Raw genomic sequence first — 25,657 nt, forward strand, 5'->3', positions numbered from 1 at the left:
CAAAATGTGACGGACATTTTTAAGCAAATTAGGTGCGGGATATTTAAATTCCTGCCTCATTTGCAATGTCAACCTACCTATCTGCATCCCTCTGCCGACAGAGGGATGAAGTCTAGACATACCCTAAGGTGCTGCAAGACTATTTGTTATTGTAAAAGTCTTTTTAACCTGGTTGTGTTACTCCATATTTCGATCCTGAGTAAACAGAAAACTTATTACTGTCAAAATATAAAAATGAGAAAGACTCTGCCTAATGTATTTTTGTGCTGCTTTTTTCAGAAAAACATCAATAGTGAAATGATCAGACACTAGCTTTCCATATTTCAGAAACTCTCATGACATGCCCAATAAACTTGATTTCAGACATACATTCAGAATAGTGATACAAATGACATATGCTCAACCATTTACATGACATTGGCAATCTTGTCCACTAATACTGCTTAGAGGGAATCAGACACTGATGTGCCCTATGAAAATGTTATTTAAAAAATCCTAGGATTATTATTAAATAACATAAAAAATCCTTAAAAAACAACAAATAGTCTGGTAGGTCTTTAAAGACTAACAAAACATGAAAAACTAAAAAAAAAAATCTGCATGTTTTGTTAGTCTTTAAAGTGCTACCAGACTATTTGTTGTTTTTTAAGGTTTTCTTGTTACAGACTAACTCGGCTGCCCCTCTGAAATAAAAAGCAAAGAATACCAAGAAACTCAGAATAAGATAACCACGGTGGCTACGTCTACACTGGCCCCTCTTCCGGAAGGGGCATGTAAATTTCAGCAGTCGTCGTAGGGAAATCCGCGGGGGATTTAAATATCCCCCGCGGCATTTAAATAAAAATGTCCGCCGCTTTTTTCCGGCTTTTAAAAAAGCAGGAAAAGAGCGTCTAGACTGGCCCCGATCCTCCGGAAAAAGTGCCCTTTTCCGGAGGCTCTTATTCTTACTTTGAAGAATAAGAATAAGAGCCTCCAGAAAAGGGCACTTTTTCCGGAGGATCGGGGCCAGTCTAGACGCTCTTTTCCGGCTTTTTTAAAAGCCGGAAAAAAGCGGCGGACATTTTTATTTAAATGCCGCGGGGGATATTTAAATCCCCCGCGGATTTCCCTACGACGACTGCTGAAATTTACATGCCCCTTCCGGAAGAGGGGCCAGTGTAGACGTAGCCTAAATGTTATGCAAGTGCTATTCTATTTAACTATGTCTGTGTTTTCTCAATTAACAGTCTGATTCCAGCTTGTTTTGTACAGTGAATCTCCATCTTTCTGTCCAATCTATACACTATAGACAAGAAAAAAACACCTATAGTACAATCTATTGATTTTTGTTTATTTATTCGTGTGCTTTTTTGTTTGTTTGTTTAAAGGGCCTTGTGAATTATGTTGATGATGTACTGAATACAAAGCATGGATAAATTTCTGACATCAACACATTGCTTGGTTAGTGGTGAGATTAGCTTCACATACAAACAAGCTACCCCAAAATGGTCTAACTTGTGCTTTTTACTCATACTTCTGAAATTCAGTGGAAGGTTCAGCTGGATAGAAGTGGAAGGATAGATTCCTAAATGTTACTTTATGTAACATTTTACATTCTCATCCTCCAGAACTACTTCAGCAAATATGGGGAGAATTTCATTTTGTAATTCTGAAAGATTTGTCGATGTCACATACAAAAATTGATACATTATCTATTGAAATATTTCTTGCCACATATAGAAAGAATGCACTTCAAATAGAAATAATCTGAATGATGACAACAATTAATAAGAGAAACAAACTATTTTTTTGAAGAAAATCACTCATTGACTTCATTGGTCTATTAACTATTTGATTTAATTGAAAATGTCTTCTGATTTAGATTGTTTATCACCTACGGATGGATCCTGAACCCACTGAAGTCCATGGCAAAAACCCCCATTGATATCAGTAGATGTATGATAAGATCCCTGGTGTATCTAATCATTTACAGAATTAACCACTATCATTATTTAGGATCTGAACAGCACTACTAGGGTGCGCCTACACAGCACCCTTACCTCGAAATAGTGTTATTCCAAAATAAGGCGCGATTCCAAAGTGTCCCTTATATCTCATGCAATGAGGTTTACAGAGACATTCGAATAGCGAGCCCATTGTGTAGATGTAGCTCTACTGGGTTGGAGGCATGGTACAACTGCCTGATGAAATTAGTGGGAAATATTCTTTGGATTTCTCTGGGAGCTGGCTCAGGACTACAATGCTTTAGACAGGAAAGACAACATTTGATGAAATGGAAGTGGCTGGGTCCTGAACAGGTTGATAATCTGGCCAATAGTCTGGTCTCCAAAGAGCTTCCAAATAATCAAATTCTATTACAGAAAAGAGTGGAAAAGCCCATGTTCTCTCTGCCATCTCTTTCTCCCTTGTTTTGTCTGCTCTTTTCTTAGCCCTTTGACAGAAATCTCGATTACACTTTTCTATATCTTCTTTTTATCTCTCCTGTGTCTGTGTTACTTCTTGTCTTTCTTTCCATAGCTATAAGTTCTCCCAAATAACATTGTCAAGAAGTGTTAAAGATCTTATAATTCTTTTGTCAAGTTGTATTTATTCTTTCTAAGAGTAGACTCTAAAATAAGGGAGGATGCACACATAGGTAGGTATACATGAATGGTTGCATATATCAAATAGGTTTCTTTTACAGCCATGCTACAGGTGAAAAACAAGGGCATAATATACCCTCTCTTTGACTAGTATTCATGCCTCATGATATAAAGTGTTGTAACCCTTTGCTAAATTTTGCATAAATTTCTCAAGATCTGAAGAAGAGCTTTAAGAAGCTCAAAAGCTTGTCTCTTCCACCAACAGAAATTGGTCCAATAAAAGATGCCACCTTATCCAACTTCTCTCCCTCAAATTTTGCATACATAGTTTTAATTTTCTTGTTTGTCTATGTTGTTCATAAAAACAATCTTTTTTTTTAAAGACTCATATGTCTATTTCAAAGTCAAGTGCTTGAACACGTTTTCTATGAAAGTAACATATATTACAATGATTTGGAGAAGTATAATCATTATTGGAATTTTCTTTGTATTGCCAAAGTAAATATGTACAGATTTCCTTTAAATTATGAGATTATGATGACAGCCATCCCAAACTTCCTAAAATAAATTGTATATATCTAAGTATTTGAGTATTCCCTAATCCACAGAAGTTACTTACCAGCAAATTTTGGGGGACATGCGTCCAGGCACCTTCCCTGCGGCAACACCTCCAGCAAGGCTACTGCCAATCTGTTACTCTCTCTATAGGCCTACATGCTAGATTAATTGTCTCCACGAAAATGAACTTCTAACCTGAAGTTATTTTATACCTAAGTGAGACTCAGAGAACATACATTAGTAGGAAATAGAATAAAAATGTCTTAAATTGTGCAAAACTATATTCTCCCTCTACCATTCTCCCAGTGGAACTACAAGTAATTAGAGTGGTCATTCGTAAAACTTGCCAATTGCCATTTATGACTAAAGACACTTTCTGTTCAGACCAGAAGCAGGATTATCGTTAGTTAATCACATAGGAAAGGGCTAGACATTTCACAAAAAGTGGTCTGTGCTGCCATGATAAATACAAGGTTGGTTCTAGCATCAGAATAGCAGGGCAATCACTTCCCTGCTATCAGCTATTAGCTGGAGGCACCTTATCATTGTGTTGTGTAGCTTTTCCTTCCTTTTCTTCCACCCCCCTCTTCCCTCAGAATGATTGGCTATTGGTGGGGGTTTTTTTTATTCTTCTCCTCTGATTGGCCAGCTGTTTTCTTTCCTGGGATGAAGGCACTAGAAATGTTTTATGCCCTGTACTGCAAAATGACTAGGGCTCCTCTTGGATGAAGAATTTACTCACCTTATGCACTTTTGATGGTTTGAGACGTGTGTGAATATAAGAGTTCTGTTGTCAATACACCTGTATCCTTGTGCTGCTGATCAGACAACTTGAGTAGCAGAGTCCATTAGGCCCGCACATGCTCTCCCTCAGTTCTCTACTACAGAGTCATCCACAAGAAGGTCTATCAAGTAGAGAGGAGAAGAGCAGGTTATGGAGCACCCATAGGGGGGGACACATTTCAAATAACCATCATTACTCCACGGGGAGAATAACTTCACTAAGTAGTGTCGCTATGTGTGCTCTACTTCAGGTGACTCCCAAGTAGTATGTCTTCTAAAGAGCCCTGAGTCAGGTCAGTTACAAATGGGGAGCTAAAGATGTTATTGGAGGTGAGGTCCCTGGCAATGACAAGGATTAATAGGACCTTAGTTACATGGAAGTCCCCTAGCTGTAAACAATGTTGACAGTGTTGACTTAGGGTGCATCTAGACTACAGGTTTTTTTCAGAAAAATGGCCATTTTTCTGAAAAAAAAGTCACCTGCGTCCACACTGCAATTGTGTTCTTTCGAAAGAAAATCGAAAGAACGCAGAGGTTTTTCCAACATTGGTAAACCTCACTCTACGAGGAAGAACACTTTTTCAGAAAGAGCTCTTTCAGAAAAAGACGTGTGTGGATGGGGAAGAGGGAGTTTTTTCGAAAGAAGAGAGAAGAAGAAAAAACACAGGTGCTCTGGTGGCAATTCTGTCCATAGCAATCACTGCTTACATGCAAGATAGCATCCAAGCAGTCTGGATGTTATCTTTTGAAAAAGCACATTGTTTTTTCAATGCACTTTTGCAGTGTGGATGCTCTCTTTCAAAAGAAGTTTTTTCGGAAAATCTCTTCCAAAAAAAACTTATTTCGAAAGAATCCTGCAGTCTAGATGTACCCTGACTTGATGTTACTGAGGATGCTAGGGATGGAAATGGAAGATTTTGTCTGCACCAGATTTTCTGATACCAAATGAAGAGCTGGTATAGATAGAACATCTTGTGTGCCTTGGAATGTTTGCTCCTCCTGTCGTGGTCTGCCGTGAGTGAATGGTTCTTGGCTTGTCTGTCTCAGTGCTAGCAGTACCAAGGATATAAAGTATGCAGAGGCTTGTTTACAGCTACCTTTCAGTTCACTGTGTGGACTTCCTGCTTTCTTTTTCAACTTGTGAGTGGCTGATTTCTTTACTCTCTTGTTGGATATTGAGAGCCATGGGGAAGACTCACATCTGTGGAGACACTCTTAGATAGGTCTAGAGAAGGCCTGAGAACTGCTTCCATGAATACAATATTTTGTCTCAGCTCTTTGCAAGAATAAAGTCTAAGCTGCAGGCAGAGTGCACTTTTTAGGAACATGTCCTCCCCCATGACAACAAATACACCATACGTATGTCTAGATTACATCCCTCTGACGACAGAGGGATGTAAATTAGACATACCGAAATTGCTAATGAAGTGGGGATTTAAATATCATTGCACAAGGCATAAGGGATCGGCTGGAAAATGCTTTCCTTGTTGACCGATCCCCGTCTAGACTGCCGCTTTTTGCTGGCAAATTGCCGCGTCGGCAAAAAGCAGTGGCCATTTTTATTCGAATGAACTGCAGGATATTTAAATCCAGGCTTCATTAGCAATTTCTGTATGTCTAATTTACATCCCTCTGGTGACATACCCCATGTGTGGGTATCTGCAACAGTGATAGCCTCATTGCAGGGAAAGCACTTATTAAAGCCTAGAGAACCAGATATTCCCTGTTGGAGAGAGCTCCCAATGAGAAGGATGGAAAGAAAGTAAACTATCTACGTATATTTTATGTTTTATTTTTTGAAATATGAGGATAAAAATAAAAGACACTAGACTAACTACTGCTGAACTAAAAACTATTCTTCAGGTTACAAGGAAAGGCACAATGGGATAGTTTTTTAACAGACCACTAATAGATGCATATCCAACCAGGTGAAGTTAAAAAGGAAAATGAAGTTATTCAGAGCCAGCCAATTATCCTTCTGGCAGGGCATAGGGATGGACAGTACCTGTGTAAGCCTAAGAGACACGTCTACTGAAGTTCTCTGATCAGCTCCCTTACAGTGGAGCTTCCACAGGGTCACTACTCGAAGAAGAACCATGGTTTGGTCACCTCTAGATATGACAATTGTAATGAGAGCTACACAGGGACAAAAATTCCATTTGCTTCAATGAAATCATTTAGAAAATGTCAATTCAAAACTAAATGTTGAAATGTTGATATATATGAAATTTGTTTTAGGGTTTTTGTTGTTGTTTTCTTTCTGGATTAATTCCCCAAATTGAATATGGATTTGGTGCCTCTGAAAAAATATTTTTGGCATAGTTACTATTTGCCAGAAAAAAGAAGTTGCCCAGCTCTTAGACCAATTTTCCTGTCTGTAATGTCTCCTGCTTGTTTGTTTATTGTTCATATATAATGCATTGATTTCTACCTACATAGCACACAAAAGCATAGAGCTCTGCTACTTAATCTAATGGAAAATCAATGTTAGATTTTGAAGAGAAGGAAATTAAAACAACTTCTTAGATTCATTTCCTTTTTAACACACACTTTTTTTTTTTTTTTGCATTCCTCTTAGGATCTGCCCATGTTTCACTTACATTCTGAGACAAAAATCTTTATTTTTGTGTGAGTTAATGCTAATCCTGTGAGGGAAATCAAACACATTCACACATAATCAAATGTGAACATAGATGCCAACTACATGGGTCCTCAGGGACTCAAGCATCACTGGAGAAAAAGTAGGGGGTTCCACACATCATGGAGTGAGTGGGGCCATCCATTCCTCTCTGCCTCCACCCCTTCAGAACAGGAAAGGGCAAGGAAGGAGTGAGAGGAGGACAAGGACTCAAGAGAGGGCATGGAGTTGATGTGGATCATCCTCCAGAAAAACAAAAAGTCATCATCTATGAGTGGTTGCCAACCTTTTTGAGCATATGGACCCCTTTTCAATGTGTTAACAATTTATGGACACCCCAAAGGGAGCAGTGGGAAGCGATGGTGAGCATGTCCCTTGGCCTGCACTGCTTTCTCTGCTCCCACTCCCTCTGGGTATGTCTACACTACCCCGCTAGTTCGAACTAGCGGGGTAATGTAGGCATACTGCAATTGCAAATGAAGCCCGGGATTTGAATTTCCCGGGCTTCATTTGCATAAGCGGGGCGCCGCCATTTTTAAATCCCCGCTCGTTCGAACCCCGTGCAGCGCGGCTACACGGGGCACGAACTAGGTAGTTCGAACTAGGTTTCCTAGTTCGAACTACCGTTACTCCTCGTGGAATGAGGAGTAACGGTAGTTCGAACTAGGCTTCCTAGTTCGAACTACCTAGTTCGTGCCCCGTGTAGCCGCGCTGCACGGGGTTCGAACGAGCGGGGATTTAACAATGGCGGCGCCCCGCTTATGCAAATGAAGCCCGGGAAATTCAAATCCCGGGCTTCATTTGCAAGTGCGGTATGCCTACATTACCCTCCTAGTTCGAACTAGGAGGGTAGTGTAGACATACCCTCTGTCCTCTGCCCATCCATGGAGGATACATGGAGGTGATTCTCATGGCCAAAGGCAGCTCCTGCCCCGGCACTCCACCCTTGGCCAGACACAGAGACTTGCGGGAGAAGAAAAAGAGAAAGAGAAGGAAAAGGAAGGATCAGGCCTACGGCAGTACTGGGTTGGAGGAGAGGGCTGGCATGTAAATGACAGCACAGCTGGTGGTGGGAGGATGGATGGTGCCTCCTGGGGTATCAAGATCCCATCCCGAGGGCAGGAGGCAGTGTTCATGCCCCAGTTGTGAACAGTGAGCTGTAGGCGAGAATTGCCTGACGAAAAGTCCCAGTCCCGTGGTGAGTTCAATCCTTACTTTTTTTTCCCTTTCCTTTTCTAAACTTTCTGCGGACCTCCTACAGTAGCATCACAGACCACCAAGGGTCTGTGGACCACAGGTTAGGAACCAATGATCTAGGAATGTGATCCAAACAAAGACTAAAAGAATCTCACCATAAGCCCTTGAGATGGTTAATTAGGTATGTGTTCATTCATATTATGGTAAGATGGCCAATGTTTGCATGATTTTCTTGGGGTTGGACTAGGACACCACATCTTGCCCTTGCTCTTTGGCTGCAAGGATCCTGCTAGTGGTCCAAGAAAGTGGTTGAACAAAGAATTGCGGAAGGGATCTGTGTCTGACCTTTGGGTTTCTCCCCTCGTCCCCTTTGCATAGGGTTATCCTCTATCCTTGACACTAGGGGAGGAAGTCTCCCAGCTAGGCTGGGGCAGTGTCTCCCTTGCTTCCATTCTTTGATCATTCAAGTGTCAGCAACTCCAGACCTCTTCCCTTCTTCTTTCCACCCTGTCTGCCTGAAGCAGAAGGAGAGGCGATATTGAATTGTGACAGCATCTTAATTGGTTACAGGTGTTTCGATTAACCTGTAGTAACTTTCCTAGTCTATAGGGAAACCACACCTTAATTAGCCTATTGTATCATATTAGGTTCCTGATAGGGCCTTAATTGACTACAGGTGCTCCAATTAGCCTGTAGTAGCTTTCCCTAGTCTACAGGGAGCTATGCCTTAATTAGCCAAGGGTTTATATATTTCCCCTCTACCAACCTCCCATTGCTCCCTGTATCACAATATATAAGGCTTTGTTTGTTTTAATATTAAATATCATTGCATAATTATATTGTTTCATGCAGTATAGTTCCAGCTATGTTGGCCCCAAGATATTAGAGAGAAGATGTATGTGAGGTAATATCTTTTTGTTGAACCATCTTCTGTTGGTGAGAGAGACAAGATTTCAAGCCATGCAGAGTTCTTCTTCATATCTGTGAAATGTACTCTGAGCCTCACAGCTGAATGTAAGATGGAACAGATTGTTTAGCATGAATAGAATAGAATCTAAGGGATGATCAAGAAAAAGTGGCCCATTAGGGATTTAGTAAGTTAAAAACTAGTGGGGTGGTGGTTGTTGAAGTTGTGCTGGAAATCTATGAGGGTATGTCTACACTACAAAGTTAGTTCGAACTAACGGACGTTAGTTCGAACTAACTTTAATAGGTGCTACACTAGCGCTCCGCTAGTTCGAATTTGAATCGAACTAGCGGAGCGCTTAGTTCGAACTAGGTAAACCTCATTTTACGAGGACTAACGCCTAGTTCGAACTAGCTAGTTCGAACTAAGGGCTGTGTAGCCCTTTAGTTCGAACTAGTGGGAGGCTAGCCCTCCCCAGGTTTCCCTGGTGGCCACTCTGGCCAACACCAGGGAAACTCTATGCCCCCCTCCCGGCCCCGGACCCCTTAAAGGGGCACGGGCTGGCTACGGTGCCCGTGCCAGGTGCAAGCCTGCCAGCACCCAGCTAGCAGACCCTGCACCTGGCACGGCACAGAGCCACCCACCCGATGCCCCCCAGCCCACCCCCTCTTGCCGGGACCAGGCTGGCGGCTCCCGGGAGCTTGCCCTGGACCGCAAGAGGCGGGCACCTTCCTGGGCTAGTGCGGACATCGTGGACCTCGTCCACGATCTCCGCACTAGGCACAGGAAAGTGGCCGTCTAGGGCAGGAGAGCTGCCAGCCTGGCCACCCAGGACCAGGTGTGCATGAAAATCAAGGGGGTCCACTGAGACCCCCGACACTGAGCCCTGAGCTTACAATGGCCGTACTGGGTCAGACCAAAGGTCCATCTAGCCCAGTAGCCTGTCTGCCAACAGCGGCCAACCCTAGGGACCCTGGAGGGGATGGACCGAAGACAATGACCAAGCCATTTGTCTCGTGCCATCCCTCTCCAGCCTTCCACAAACTTTGGGCAGGGACACCACTCCTACCCTCTGGCTAATAGGACTCCATGGAACCAACCTCCATCACTTTATCTCACTTCCCTTTAAACTCTGTTCTAGTTGTAGCCTTCACAGCCTCCTGCAGCAAGGAGTTCCACAGGTTAACTATTTGCTTTGGGAAGAACAACAACTTTCTCTTACTAGTTTGAAGCCTGCTACCCATTCCTTTCCTTTGGTGTCCTCTAGTCCTTCTTTATGGGAACTCAGGAAGAACTTTTCTGAATGCACCCTCTCCACCCAACCCCTGCTTTTAGAGACCTCTATCCTGTCCCCTCTCCGTCTCCTCTTTTCTAAGCTGAACAGTCCCAGTCTCTGTAGCCTCTCTTCATCTGGGACCTGTTCCCAACCCCTGATCATGTTAGTTGCCCTCCCCTCTCCCAGCCTTTCTCTTCCCCTCTCCCACCTCCTTTTCCCAGTCTCCCCCAGTTTTTTTTCAATAAAGACAGAGTCAATGTTGGAAGAAACGTTATCTTTATTTTGTACATCAATAAGAAGGGGGGCTAAGGAAGGGTAAGTGGAAGGAGGTGAGGGAGGAATGGGGTACGAGCCCCCGATGGGGAGGACTGGGCTGGCTCTGCGGGCTTCTGGGGGTGGAAGCTCTCCTGCAGCCCCCCAATTACTCCCTCTCCCCAGATGGCAGCCTGTGGCAAGTGCAGCTGGGCTGATGGCCGAGTGGTGTGATGTGCCCAGTGTGGGAACTCAGGGCACTCCAAGCCAGAACTTCTTTGCAAGCGGGGCACCCCTTAGAACTGTGTGTCCGGGGTGGGGGTCGGGACCCTTTAAGCGCAGCCCTCGGCTAGCCTGAGACAGCATCTCCATGCTCTAAGTCCTCCTTTTATGCCCTGCCGGCACTGCTTCTGGCCATCCTTAAGCCCTGTTCAGAGTCCACTCAATGTGGACTTGCTAGTTCGAACTAGCAAAACGCTAGTTCGAACTAGTTTTTAGTTCTAGACGCGTTAGTTCGAACTAGCGCTGTAGTGTAGACGTACCCGGAGAGAGTTTAACCTACCTGTCTAGGGGATTAAGATATCTTTCAGTCTCAAGAGACCATGGGTCTAAAATGCCCCTATAATAACTATGTGGATGAAGCCAATCACTGGGTCTTGAAGGAGCTCACTTATGTGGGAGAATATTCTTCTCAGAGCAATCACTCTATATCGGACCTATCAGTCTTCATTCTTAAAGGAAACCTGCACAACACTCAAAAAATGATCTTGAGAGCTTCAATTGGTAACTCTTCTAGAAGAAGACCTGAAGAAGAGCTCTATGTGGTTTGAAAGCTTCTCTCTCTCACCAACAGCAGTTAGTTGAATAAAATATTGCCTCCCCCACCTTGTCTCTCTCACACTTAAACAGCACATTTTGGACCAAATTCCAAGGAAGCCAATACATTTGTGCGCAGTTAGCGCAACAACTGAATATGGGCTATGGTCTGTTAAAGCCCTTAAATACTAATTAATCCCAGCAATCCTGGCTAAAGAGTTGTTTATTTAATCTCTTTTGCCTAGTGAACATTAAAGTACTGAATACAAACTGCAACAATGTCAACAGGAGAGGCTGAGTACACCCCACCAAAAATAGTGTACAGACTGATGATTAAATACTCACCTAGAACAGGGAATATAGAAGATCAAATATCTGCTCTGGGGTGGAGCCTCAAACCTATACCTGTATCTTCCAAACGACTGGACCTCCCACATCCAGGCAATTGCCCAACCATGGGGACAAAGCTGATATAGGAAGGAGGATAGACAGATAGTTTGCTGTCCTTAAACTTATTTTTCTACTTCGCTGACAAATCCCAAACATTTTTTAATCCAAACTGAATTTTCCCTAACTTTTGTTTGCTGGGATGAGGTTTACCTAGGTGGTCGACAAATACCTTTGATGTCGCCACCCGCACGTCCAGACTATCGTGCTGAGCCGACAAACAGCTAATCAGCTGTTTGTCGGCTCAGCATGGCAGCCATGTAAATTTAAATGAAGCGGCGATTATTTAAATCGCCGCTTCATTTTACTGTGTCTGGTAGCCTAATCTACATGCCTCTGGCGACAGAGGCATGTAGTCTAGACGTACCCTTGGACTTAAAGCTCCAGGAAGTTCTGAGGAGCAGTTAGTCTGAATTACACTGGGAAGTAGTTATTTTGAATTAGCAGCACTGAAGTGTCCACACTAACACTATCTGAAAACAACTATTTTGAAATTAGCATTATTTCCTGAGGAAAGCAGGAGTACAGATTTGTAAATAAGTGGCCCATTATTTCGAAATAACGGGCTTGGTATCTTGGATGCTCAGCTTATGAATTTGACCTAAGGGGGATTTTTTCAAAATAAAGCCCTACTGTTGACCAGGGTCAAGGTGCCACAGGACTATTAGTTGTTTTTAAAATTACAGACTAACATGTCTACTCCTCTGAGACGTCTTACCTTTTAAAAGGGAGGTGAAAAGTCCTTCAGAGTAACAGCTGTTCTTTTAATAAGTTGTCGGGTTTGTTTGTTTTTTCAATGGCACATCTACTTTACTGTTTAGTTCCCACTGAATTCTCAGATGAATATTTCCTATTCCTGATTTACTGCAATTTAGTTTCTAGAGCTGTTCCATCAGTGGAATTTGTGATATCTGTAGTTTTGACAGTAGCTCATCTTCCCTGCCTGAAAAGATTAACCCCATATCAATATTTCCTCATCATTGTCTGTAGTGACAAATGATCCAAACTAAAAATCAGAAATCCCCTTTGCAATTTCTTTCAACTTTGATAGCTCCCTTTGTTCCACGGTGGTCTACTGAAAATTTATCTGAGAGTGGAAAACCACTCCAACTAAGCTATCAGCACATTTCTGTGAGGTTAATATGGGATTCTCTCCATTCCCTATCAGCACACTTAGCACTCAGAGTTTGCCATTCAACTCATTGTTAATTTGAAGTGGACTGAAAGAAAAATTGATCACAGGAGTATTTTGCCTCTGATGCTGATTTTGGTAAAGCAGGTACAAAGCACCAAGAAACTGACATGGACTGAAAAATGAAACTTCCCATTTAAAGGACAAGCAATATATATATATAATTCTTCACTTTCTGATCTTCCAGTTTGGCTCATGCAGGCCTGCCTGGATGACACCAGAGTGACACTAGTGATCCAAATGGATCTTTCAAACTTCCAAGCTCTATTTACTGGATGATAAATCCAACTGCAAGATCACACAAACAGGAGCATTGGCATGCAGCATTGGCATGCAGTATATTTAGACCTCTCCTCTCTTTCTGTTTTGTTTTTAATGTGGACTCACACAATTGTTCTGTATCACTGTTAGCATCTTTGTCTTCCTTAGATCCTTTTTACACTTCTCTCATCCCTCTTCAGTAACCCAATCACACCAGTAGAATGACCCTAGAATTCCATGTCTCAGGTTAAAATCCTGTTTGATTGGTAAGGCACTGGGCTAAGAGTTCTGAGATATGAGTTACACTAATGGTTAGGCTACAGATCCCATGTGCAACCTTGAGAAAATCAATTACATTTACGCTCCTCGGTTTCCCATCAAACATTTTCATCTACTATTTGATTAGTCGATAGGGTGCCTCCACCTTTGGAGTGTAGCAACAGCCCTAGGTGAAAGTGCCACGTGGAGCCTTAGTCAACTGGGGACTCCCCCACTGATCCCGGGCTCCATGTGGTGCTGCTGCTTTGAAACACCACGGCGGCATTTCAAAGTGGCAACACCGCATGTAGCTCAGGATCAGTTGGAGGGTCCACAGCTGATCACAGACTACATGCGGCACTGCCAGATGCCAGACTCCCTGCAGCACTTCAAAGTGGCAGTGCTGCATGGAGCTTGGGGTCAGCTGGGGAGTCCCCAGCTGATCCCAGGCTCCACATAGTGCTGCAGCTTTGAAACTCCACAAACAGCCTGATGCTGGGCTTCCCACGGCATTTCAAAGTGGCAGCGCCACACAGAGCCCGGGATCAGCTGTGGAGTCCCCAGCTGATCCCAGGCTTCACAGGGCGCTGATGCTTTGAAATGCTGTGTGCAGCCTGGGGACACCCCAACTGGCTCCGGGCTGCACGCGGCTTTTCTAAGCGGTAGAGGCAGCAAAGGAGGGGGGGGGGGGGCGACTAGTCGACTATCCTGGTGACTATCCAATAAGCATTTGCATTGTATATTCGACTAGTCCTTCACATCCCTACTTTACATCACATTTTTAAACATCTTTGACATAGGGAGTCTTTCTTACTGTGTGTTTGCATGGTGTCTAGCACAATGACACCGTAATCTTGGTTGCAAGCTCTAGACAACACTGACTTATAAACAGGAAATAACAAAACAAACTCAATTCTCAAATAGCTAAAAATAGCAATTCTGAAATAGGAGCTATAAAATATGAAGGCAATATTTGTTTTTTACTTTCCAAATTGAATTCTATTCAAACCAATTTTAATATGGACTTACTGTGTTGAACAGTCTCAGAGCCTTTGTTAATAAAATTCAGTAAAAAAACCTCAGCAGCTGGGATCAGTTTTAAATAATCTGTGAAGCAGGTTCCCATCCCCAACTCAGCTATTCCTATTCTCTGCAAGAAATTTAAAATGCTTCCCTAAGCTTCAGCTACTCTACTCGGAATCATTCCTATGACATGAATTAAAGCTGCACTTTTCATAGATTTGAATTGTCATTCCACAGGAAATTTATTCAGGACAAAATGCTTCACATTTTCCAAATGTAGCTATTGGGATCCTTTTAAGCGTAAGCTGCGAGGCAGAAAATGACCTTATGTGGCTCCCTATTCAGAACTCTATGACATCCTGTATGAGTTCAACAGCATGCAGATGGCATCTGAAAAAAAGAGACAGTTGATTACAACGCTCTGAAATATTGCCATGAAAAACAAATGTATGGTCCATTTATTTTTTTAAAGTGCCTGGGTGCTTTCAGTGTTCCAGTATGCCTTTCTTGTTGTGCTTCAAACACATACTGTTCCAGTCTGCCTTTTTTGTTGCATTGTTAAATATACTGTCAGGCTGTAGAGTAAAATGCTGAATAAATAAGTTCTGCCACTCATTTCAATATGTGTGTGTGGGGGGGAATTGTGAAAATCATAGTTGTAGTTATTATTTCGCAATTCAAACTACTTTACTGCCATAATGTTAGTAATGCCTGTCCTTTCCAGAAGAAAATTATGCTTTATTGCAGTTCCACGGTATGTGCAATGATAAGCATGTGATTTGTCGTCCTGAACAGATTCCAAGGCTAAAGGGACCACTGTGATCATCTAGTCTGACCTCATATATAACATACATCATTGGACTTCCCCTGAATATTTCCTAGAGCATATATTTTAGGAGAAAAAAATCCAATCTTGATTTAAAAATTGTCAAGGATGTAGACTATGCCATGACACTCGGTGACTTGTTCCAATGGTTAATTATCCTCACAGTTCAACGTTTACATCTTATTTCCATTCTGAATGTGCCTAGCTTCAACTTCTAGCCATTGGATCATTTTATATTTTTCTCTGCTACACTGAAGAACCTATTATTAAATATTTGTTCCTCATACAGGACTTAGAGACTGTACAAGTCATCCCTTACCCTCTTTATCAAACCAAATAGATTGAGCTCTTTGAGTATATCACAACAAGATATGGTCTAATGCTTTAATCATTCTTGTGGCCCTTTCCTAAATCTTTTCCAATTTGACGCTTTTTTTTAAATTGTTGACACCAGAACTGAATGTGCTATTCCAACAGCCATTGCAGCAAAGCTACACACAAAGGCAAAACCCTCTCCTACTCAACATTTCCTTGTTTATCCATCCAAGGATTGCATTAGCCATTTTGGCCACAGTGTCACACTGGAAGTACATGTTCACCCAATTATGATGCTCCCCCCAATCTTTTACAGAGTCACTAATTCCCGCATAGCATCCCCCATCCTGTGAGTATGGCTTACATTCTTTCTTAGATGTATTTATTTTCAATGTGGCTAAAAGTAACATATTGTTTGCTTGAATGAAGCTTGCCAGGCTATCCAGATCATTCTGTCTTTGGGCTGTCTTCTTCATTATTAGCTACTCCCTGATTTTGGTTGTCTTTTTTTACCCAGTGGAGCTAACTTTTTGTCATTTATTTTATTTAGCAGCAACATGAGGGACCTACAGTGCTGTATCCATATAAGATATTGGTTCAGCAGTTACCATAAGGCTTGAGACTTATGAACTTTGGCACAGACAAATGGCACAATGGTCAGGCAACTGGAAAAAGTTTAAGGTTCAGTTTGTACATAACGACACCAGGCAGCCAAGAGAATATTAACTACTAGATTTTAGATATTTGGGGATATAAATATCTGCAGATGTCAGACTACAAGACTACAGTTGTAACTAATAGATGTATATGATAAGTTGAGATCATTAAAATACTAACCTATATAGTAGAAGAGCCCTATCCCTATGCCAGACACCTATATAACTGGTTGGACCTCACCTGTCCCAAATGCGAGAATTTGCCAGATATGGGGAGGTGCCCTACCACCAGCCTCCCAGGACACTCTCCCTCCCTGTGACTGGCTCCACTCTGGCCCCCCTGCCACTGGGCTCCAGCCTGCAGGGCTTAGACACTGGGGCTCGCCGGGGATGAAGGTCCCTAGAGGCTGTGGCTCCTCTTCCCCCTGCCCAACTGGGAATCCCCAGGAACAGAACTTCCTGGCTACCCTGCTTCTGCCATGCTCCACCAGGGAATGGAGATTGCTGGCTGCCCGCTGCTGCCTGGCCTGGCCAGGACTCCCCAAGGATGGGACTTTCTAGTCACTCTGCTGTCCTGCCCAGCCAAGGCTCCTTGGGGATGAGGGGCTCACTGGTCCCACTGACTGGGGCTTCCCGAGAGTGGGATCCCAGACAGTCTGCATGCCTGGGTGCCAAGGCTCTCTGATCCAGCAACATCTATGGCTGGACTACAGATGTTGCTGGACCAAGGAGTCCTGGATTTTGGATGTTCAACCTATAGTAGGGTGGGAAAATATAAATAAGTAAGAGGAGAGAAACCACTACTGAATGGCATTAGCCATAAAGGGGTCAGTGTAACATATTATAAAAGTTGTATTCCAGCCTGAGGACGTGAGGAGGGGAAAATGGAACCATTTGTGGATACCACAATGTTGGCCATTGGCAAAAGTGTCAAGGAAGATAATGGCTAACCTTTCAGGCTGCTTTGCAAAGGATGGTGTAAGTCAGGGGTGGGGATCCTGTGTGCTTATTATGTATATATAAAGATATACCTATCTCAGAGAGCTGGAGGGGACCTTGAGAGGTTATCAAGGCCAATCCCCTGTCCTCATAGCAGGGCCAAATACCTTTCCTGTCAGATTTATCCCCAGATCCCTAAATGGTCCCCTCAAATATTGAACTCACACCCCTGGATTTAGCAAGCCAATGTTCAAACCACTAAGCTAGCCCTCCAAATGTGCTGCACATAGTTATCTGCTAGTGGGTCACCAGACAGTTTGTTTACCTAAGTGCCACTTCCCATCGCTCCCATTGACCAGGAACAGTGAACTACACCTCTTGCCTAAGGCATCTTCCACATACAACCAACAGCAACAGTGAAGTCTCCAGTAGGCTTCATGGAGTCTCTGACAATTTTCCTTTTGGGGGATAAGAACTCTGCATGGGCGAGGGATTTTCTTTTTGATATTTCAATGTTTACTTCCTTTGTTCATGTTGCTTTATGACAGTAACCAAAAATGAGAATATATGGATGAAGGGGAAGGAAGGAATAATAATCCCTACCTCTATCCTTGATCAAAATGAAAGTACTGGTTTCAGTCAACAACTGCTTCTTTATTTGGAGAGGACCTCAGTTCTTAAATTTGTATTGGAAGTAACAAGTAACTATCCTTTCTGATTCACTGAGTCATCAATACCTCCTTTCTCTGTACATTTGTATCATGCTTTTCCACACACTGAAAGCAAATCAATATTCTCAGTCAGAATGGCCTTCAGTTTAGATAAAGAAAGATTATCAAAACAAGAAAGAACATAAGTAAAAACTCCATAGGGATGATCTAAAGTTCACTGAAGCCAAAAGAAAGACTCCCATTGACTTCAATGGGCTTCAGATCAGTAACTATTAGAACACAAACTGAATGCACCTCTCCTATGGAACACTAGGTACTAAACTGAATGAGAAATGAGTGCCTGTCTGCCAAGATCAGCCTAAAGAATCTCAAAAGGCAAAGTACATAGAAAACAAAAATATAAGAGTTGAATGGTTAAATATACCGTACTTTATATGATAGATTGTGTCTGCTTTTCACATGTATATTTCACAATCGTAATTAGTGCAAAGTATGTTGTAATAGTTCCCATAATTTTTTTTAAATTCTTAATAAGGTTAGCAAACTTAAAAATGCATTGAAGTAGAATTTATAATCCAAAATGGACACAGCTGGACAAAGTTCCTATTTAAGTTAATTGTTTGGCAGCTCTTAAAATATATACACAGGATGCTCACAGCTGCTGTCATTTTATTATGTTTGTTGTTTCATCTGTGTACCCAGTGCACTTTAATCAGATTCTCTGACTCAACGGGTAGTGATCAACAGCTCGATGTCTGGTTGGCAGTCGGTTTCAAGCAGAGTGCCCCAAGGGTTGGTTTTAGGTCCATTTTTTTCAACGCCTTTATTAATGACCTGGATGAGGGGTTGGGTTGCACCCTCAGTAAGTTTGCAGATGACACTAAGCTAGGGGGAGAGGTAGATATGTTGGAGGGCAGGAATAGGGTCCAGAGTGAGCTGGACAAATTATAGGATTGGGTCAAAAGAAATCTGATGAGGTTCAGTAAGGATAAATGCAGAGTCCTGCACTTAGGACAGAAGAATCCCAAGCGTTGTTACAGGCTGGGGAACAACTGACTAAGCAGCAGTTTGGCAGAAAATGGTCTGAGGATTACAGTGGACAAGAAGTTGGATATTAGTCAACAGTGTGCCCTTTTAGCCAAGAAGGCTAATGGCATATTAAGGGGCATTAGTAGGGGCATTGGCAGCAGAGCTAGAGAAGTGATTATTCCCCTTTATTCACCATTGGTGAGCCCACATCTGGAGTATTATGTCCAATTCTGGGCCTCCATTACAGAAAGGATATGGACTCATTGGAGAGGGTCTAGTGGAAGGCAATGAAGATGATTAGGGGGCTGGAGCACATGACCTATGAGGAGAGGCTGAGGAATTTGGGCTTGTTTAGTCTACATAATACAAGAGTGAGGATGGATTTGATAGCAGCCTTTAACTACTTGAAAGGAGGTTCCAGGGAGGATGGAGAGAGGCTGTACTCAGTAGTGACAGATATGAGAATGAGGAGCAATGGTCTCAAATTGCAGTGCGGAAGATCTAGGTTGAATATTACGAAGAACTATTTTACTAGGAAGGTGGTGAAGCACTAGAATGGGTAACTTAGGAAGGTGGTAGAATCATCATTCCTATAGGTTTTTTAGTCCCAGCTTGACAAAGCCCTGGCTGGGATGATATAGTTGGGGTTGGTCCTGCTTTAAGCAGGGGGTTGGACACAATGACCTCCTGAGGTCTCTTCCAGCCCTAATGATTTTATTACTACAATCCAAACTAACACCACTTTGCACTTTATGCAATAGTTTTCATTTTTTCAAGAATTTTGCAAATATTAACCTCACTCAGTGCTAAATTATTCCCCAATAATGTAAGTAAAGAGGTATACATCAGCGCTGACTGTATTTACTAATTAACCCCCTCCCCAAAAACTTGATGGTAAAGTCTTACATAACATAAATTGTTTAAAAAAAACCTACCTACAGGATATTTTAAAGAAATAATAGAAAAAATAGCAGGTCTCTATTGAAAGCAGTGTAGATAATTTGACTAAAATTGGAATACTGTGATAGATCAGACACAGCTCTCTAGGTTTTATTCAAATTTCTATAGACTCCTTTCAGTTTTATCCAACTTATAGTTGACAGAACTTTTCCAAAAGTCTTATGCAGTCATTTGGTAGCTCCCAAAATACATTTTAAACTCTAGTCCTCTATGGTAGATTGTTCCCATACAGTAGACCTCTTTTTTACATGTGAAATGTGAAACATTTTATTTATACATTTGAGGTGTCTCAGATTGCTGCGTTTAGAAACAGAGGACCTTGAAGGGCTCCCTCCTGATGTGACAATTGCTGGGAATATAAATTCTGTGTCTTCATAATTGGAATGAGGTTACTTTATAGATACTTTTCACTCAATTATGTATTGTTTTCCTATAAAGGATTCATATTTATGGCTAATGCTGTCACCTTCTAAAGTGGAAAGCCAGAGAGATATATCATTTAATATACAAAATAGTATGTGAAAAAGTATTCTACAAGGCTACGTCTACACTGGCCCCTTTTCCGGAAGGGGCATGTAAATTTCACGAGTCGTCGTAGGGAAATCCGCGGGGGATTTAAATATCCCCCGCGGCATTTAAATAAAAATGTCCGCCGCTTTTTTCCGGCTTTTAAAAAAGCCGGAAAAGAGCGTCTACACTGGCCCCGATCCTCCGGAAAAAGTGCCCTTTTCTGGAGGGTCTTATTCCTACTTTGAAGTAGGAATAAGAGCCTCCAGAAAAGGGCGCTTTTTCCGGAGGATCGGGGCCAGTGTAGACGCTCTTTTCCGGCTTTTTTAAAAGCCGGAAAAAAGCGGCGGACATTTTTATTTAAATGCCGCGGGGGATATTTAAATCCCCCGTGGATTTCCCTACGACGACTCGTGAAATTTACATGCCCCTTCCGGAAAAGGGGCCAGTGTAGACGTAGCCCAAGGGTTTAAGCATGATATTTTAAAGTTTAAATTATTAACTAGGTTATGCTACATATATGTGTAAAAAGCAAGTCTTTAAATCTGGCTGTAAAATATTAGATACTTTAGGTTTCTGACATTTTACAAAGTAAATGTATGCAAATATGATAATAAAAGATATTTTTATAGCTTTCCTCATGGAGAGCCCAATTATGGTACTTGCTTCTTTGCTAGAGTAAAGGACTTTAAGTAGAAAAAATAGTGAGGAAGACTCAGGAAAAAATAAAGTGGAAATTTTTAAAGCACAAAACAAAGACATTTGCCTAGAATCCAATGTCAAGTGCTTTTCATTACTCCTGTTGGAAAATCCTCCCTTTAAATGACAGCGCTGCAACCAAAAAATAAAGCTCACTATGAAACAAAAAAAACTATTAAGAGCAAGCCCCTGACTTCAAATGAATAGCTGGAGACAGACAGGGATAATGTAGGCATACCAAAAAGGAAAGGATCTGTTAAGACTGTAAGTAAAAAGTTATTTATAAAAAAATCACATTATGAGTGTTGATTCCCTGTACCACTCACCATACCCTAAACTGAGAGATCTCAAACATGTCAAAATATCCTCAGCACTTCCATTTTATTATAAAATCCAAGGGATTATGTAGTTATTTATGTGTTTATTTATTTATTTCCTGATAGCTTTTCTCCTATTAGTAATTGAAAAAATTTTCTATATGAGCCAGCAAAGGAATCTCACTCAGAGAACCAGAAAACAAGATCACCTACTCTTTGTAAAAATGTTCAGAGTTTAGCATAGTTCACACTGTACAATGAACACAGAAGGAAAGTGTCACTAATGTTTGTATTTTAGGGCATGGCTGTATACCACAGATTAAAAAATGTGTCTGAAATGGAAGCTAGAGGCACTTTGCCGAAAAGCGTCCATGCCAATCTAGATGTGGTTTTGCGCAAGAAAGCCCCGATCGCCATCGGGGCTTTTTTTTGCGCAAAACACTTTTTAGCTGTCTACACTGGCCCTCTTGTGCTAATACATTTGTGCAAGAGGGCTTTTTCCCGAACAGGAGCAGCATAGTATTTGCGCAAGAACACTGACAATCTTACATGAGATCATCAGTGTTCTTGCGCAAATTCAAGCGGACAGTGTAGACAGCTGGCAAGTTTTTCCACAAAAGCAGCTGCATTTTTACAGTTAATTTGCCAGATTTTATCTCCTTTGTGTTTTGTTTTCTTGGGTTTAACTTCCATTTTCTAAACAATGACTCTCACTGCTACTTATATCGTAGTTGGACTTTTTTTCTTTTTTCTTATATCATAGTGGTGTATACATTTAAGTTGAGCCTTTATTATAGTATCTCTAAAAAGTTTCCATGCAGCTTGCAGGAATTTCAATTTTGTCACTGTACCTTTTAATTTCTGTTTAACTAACCCCTTAATTTTTTAGTAGTTCTCTTTCTGAAATTAAATGCCACAGTGTTGTGCTGCTGGGGTGCTTTTCCTGTCACAGGGATGTCAAATTTTATTATATTATGGTCATTACTACCAAGGGGTCCAGTTATATTCACCTCTTGGATTAGAATCTATGTTCCACTTGGGATTAAATCAATGATAGCCTCTCCTCCTTTTTCACATATAGTGCCATTCCCACACCAACATGATTTGTTCTCTCCTTCCAATGTATTGTGTACATTGGTATTACTATACATAGTTTCAACATGTGAGAAAGGTAATAAAATATACAAAGCCATCACATTTAGCAAGAATATTGCTTAGAAAGTGAAGTTACATGGCTACATTGACCCAAATGATGTCCATATATATAACATTATATATTATGATGAGTATTACATGAAGAACATATGTACTGTGTTTTCAACCCATTCACATAGGATGAAGTGGAGCTCATTAATATCACAATGAAAGCACTCTGTGGTGATGGCATAGCTAAAGTTGTCAATAGAATACATACTTTGGGTCATAACTTGTATGAAACTTTCAAAACCCCAAAATTGTTGAAGGCTCAATCATTCTTTGTGGTTCAATCAAGAAAAACAAACCAAAGCTAAATATGAATGCAAAGAAAATCAAAGTGAAGGTGATAGTGATAGTTACCATTACAGAACTAGCTACGGATAATTCGTGTTTGTCATCTCTTGATCATGTCCACATCTCAGCATGATGTTGATCTATGTGGGACTTTGAGAAAGTAAAAATTTTTTATGATGACATTATTGATGTGTGAAAGAACAATTCATATGACCCCGAACTATGTCCAGATTCTGTTTCTTTGTAAAAATCACTTCAATATCTACAGAGATTTTTACAGCCTAGCCTAGGAGACCTCATCTCATTTACTTCCTTCCATCCTCATCTATTCTTCATCATATGTTTTCTCCACTACAGTGTGTTTCTTCCCCTCTCCTTATCAGTTCTTGTCAAAACTCACTTACTCAGAAATCTGTTACAGTAAAAAAAATTGTAAGTAGACAGTACTTCATAGAAATAATGTGCCAGCATGATCCTTTTGAATTATAGATTTTGAAAACTTTCTTTAAGATGTAAAACAAACAAACAAAAATCCTTAGAAGAAAGAGTTCCAAAATAAATTATTTGTGATATTGCATTTAAATAATTTTGAAATATTTTTTACTACATTAACACACTGTAAGCATATGGCTACATTTTAACATCAATAACATTCACATTAAAAGGGCCCCTATATTGGACAAACTAGTTCTATAAAGAAACATCTGACAGACAACACTCATATTTTTCTTAAGAGATGATGCTCATGTCAGAGGAGTCTTTTTTCTTTACCAAACTTCAAAAAACAAAAACAAAAAAACAACCAACCCCATAAACATGATGCACTGTTGGCTAAAAAAGGTGAAAATGAAAGATAGTGAATGCGTTCAACTTTTTTATATGCTAATAATTTGTTTTTAGTCAAAAATAAACACTCTTTTCATACAATACACCTGACATCTATTTGTTGCAATTTTTCCAGGAGCAATTTCCATTCTACTGTGTGGGTTTTTTCATGGATTGTGTTGTCAAAAAGTGAACGAGAACGGAGAACAGATGATCAAGAACAGATCACTCACAGATTGAGCACGATAATCTAGTCATAAATTTTAGGAAACATACAATAACTTCCACAGCTATTATAAAAGATGCTACATTAAGTTCTTTCCTTAAGAAAATGATATAAAATTGTATCCACAAACTTTCAGTCTTGTAAATGCAGACAGACTTACACCATAAAGAGACAGTCCTCTATTGTCAAAATACATGAAATTTGAAAACACAGGTTAGTTTATGCACCCACAAAAATAGTAGTAAATGTCTGAAAATCTACCTTTGAAAAATAATAGTACACAGCAAACTTCAATCATTGAGCAGTCACGCTAATTTTCATTCTCTCCACCCCCCCCCACTCCAAAAAATAGAGCCCCCTTTCTAAGATATGTTTCCAAATATATGATCAATGTGTATTACTGAGGACAGATGGGATGGAGAACAGTGTCACTTCCATACATCAAAACAAAGTTTAAGAAATAAATTTGGCCTTAAGTATTTACTTGTGAATCATTCACCTTTAAATTGTCGCTGAAGCCTGGCCTCACATGACAGCAGTAAGTAACACATGGGATGCATGAACTGGACAAGGCTCCACCTCCCCCCTGGTTTGAGTCCTCTTTCAGTCCCCAAGTCCCTGCCCTGACTCCTGCACCCTCCAACCCATGAGTTAAAGATCTGAGCAATTCTGGGTACAGCTGCTAGTACTGGTATAAGTGAGAAGACAACAACTTCTTTAGATATTAGCATGAACTTAGACTCTCTATATGCAGAGCAGAGGTACTAATGAAAATTACCAGCTTCTTGGTAGCTCCTAACTACTTTTATTTTTTTAGGGTGGGAGTCACTCACTTCTGCTTCCCCATTCTGGTAACAAGAAATATAGCAGCATGCCCTCCTCTACTTGATTCTGCAGTCAGTATGCCTGAATGAAATCAGCATGAACGGGACAAGGCTGCCAGCAGAAAATTGGCCAGTATGGTCTTGCCCATATATAATTGTTTTCTTTTTGCTCTATCGTTGATCCTACCTGAGAACAGGTTGTCTAAGGGAAAGGATATCATTTTAAGACATGGATCACAGATTTCAGAAATGTCCATAGTAGGACATCAGTTTACAGGTATTTAAAACATGAATAAGTACAAATGATGGCATTTCCTAAGGAAGCTTTCCTAACTTCCAGGCAATGTTGCTGGCAACTGATGAGAACTGAAGCTTTTAGCTCTAACCGAACTGGAAAAAAAATAGAAGCATTTCTGATCTGGAAAAAAAAGGAAGACAGCACAGAACATGACACATTTCTGATGCCCTGATAAAGGAGAACAAGGTGTCAACAAAATAGAATAGACATAAAGGAAGCTAAAGTCCTTGTTATTTCCTTGGAGAGGAAGGAATCTGGAAAAACTTGACATATTTTCCTGTACTTTAACTAAAAAAGTCAAATGTTTTACAATCTTATCTCAAAGTTTTCAAGTTTCTACTTTTCACTGATCACTGACACTTGTCGTAGTAAATGCCACATTATATTTTTCAGCAAGCTTTTACTGTTTCAAATGTCTCCAGTGAAAATACAAGTGATAAAGGAAATCCTGGCCCTACTGAAGCAATGACTTCACTGGGGCTGGGATTTCACTCAACATACCACTTGCAAAATCTCACATTAAAAATTATTCAATTAAAATACTTCAGTTAAAATACTTAGAATTATTGGGACTATCATGGTGGAAAGTCTCAGAGGGGAAGTTGTGTTAGTCTATATCTGCGAAAATAAGGAGTCCTATGTCACCTCAGGCTATGGCTACACTATGGCCTTCTTCCAGAAAAGCTTATGCAAATGAAGCGCGGCGTGGAATATCGCCATGCTTCATTTGCATAATTAATTAGCAGTTGCTTTTGCGCAAGAGGCTTTTGCACAAAAAGGAGCTGTGTAGACAGCTCCCTTTTGTGCAAAACCTCCTTCTTGCTCAAGAGCCATTCTTCCTGAAAAAATGAGGAAGAACGGCTCTTGTGCAAGAGGGGATTTTT

At 41.0% G+C, this 25,657-nt stretch overlaps 1 long non-coding RNA gene across 1 annotated transcript in view; it reads left to right on the top strand.

Annotated features, from left to right (window-relative positions):
* The window catches only part of LOC142826699 (uncharacterized), a 60,957-nt gene extending 35,916 nt beyond the window's left edge, over positions 1-25,041 (top strand). Inside the window, exon 3 of the long non-coding RNA XR_012900903.2 lies at positions 24,469-25,041. This is a non-coding gene — a long non-coding RNA (uncharacterized LOC142826699). The remainder of the gene's footprint in view (positions 1-24,468) is intronic.
* The last annotated feature ends 616 nt before the right edge of the window (positions 25,042-25,657 follow it).

The sequence above is a fragment of the Pelodiscus sinensis genome, chromosome 2, assembly GCF_052426305.1.
Source record: "Pelodiscus sinensis isolate ZL-2025 chromosome 2, ASM5242630v1, whole genome shotgun sequence".
Taxonomy (NCBI): Eukaryota; Metazoa; Chordata; order Testudines; family Trionychidae; genus Pelodiscus; species Pelodiscus sinensis.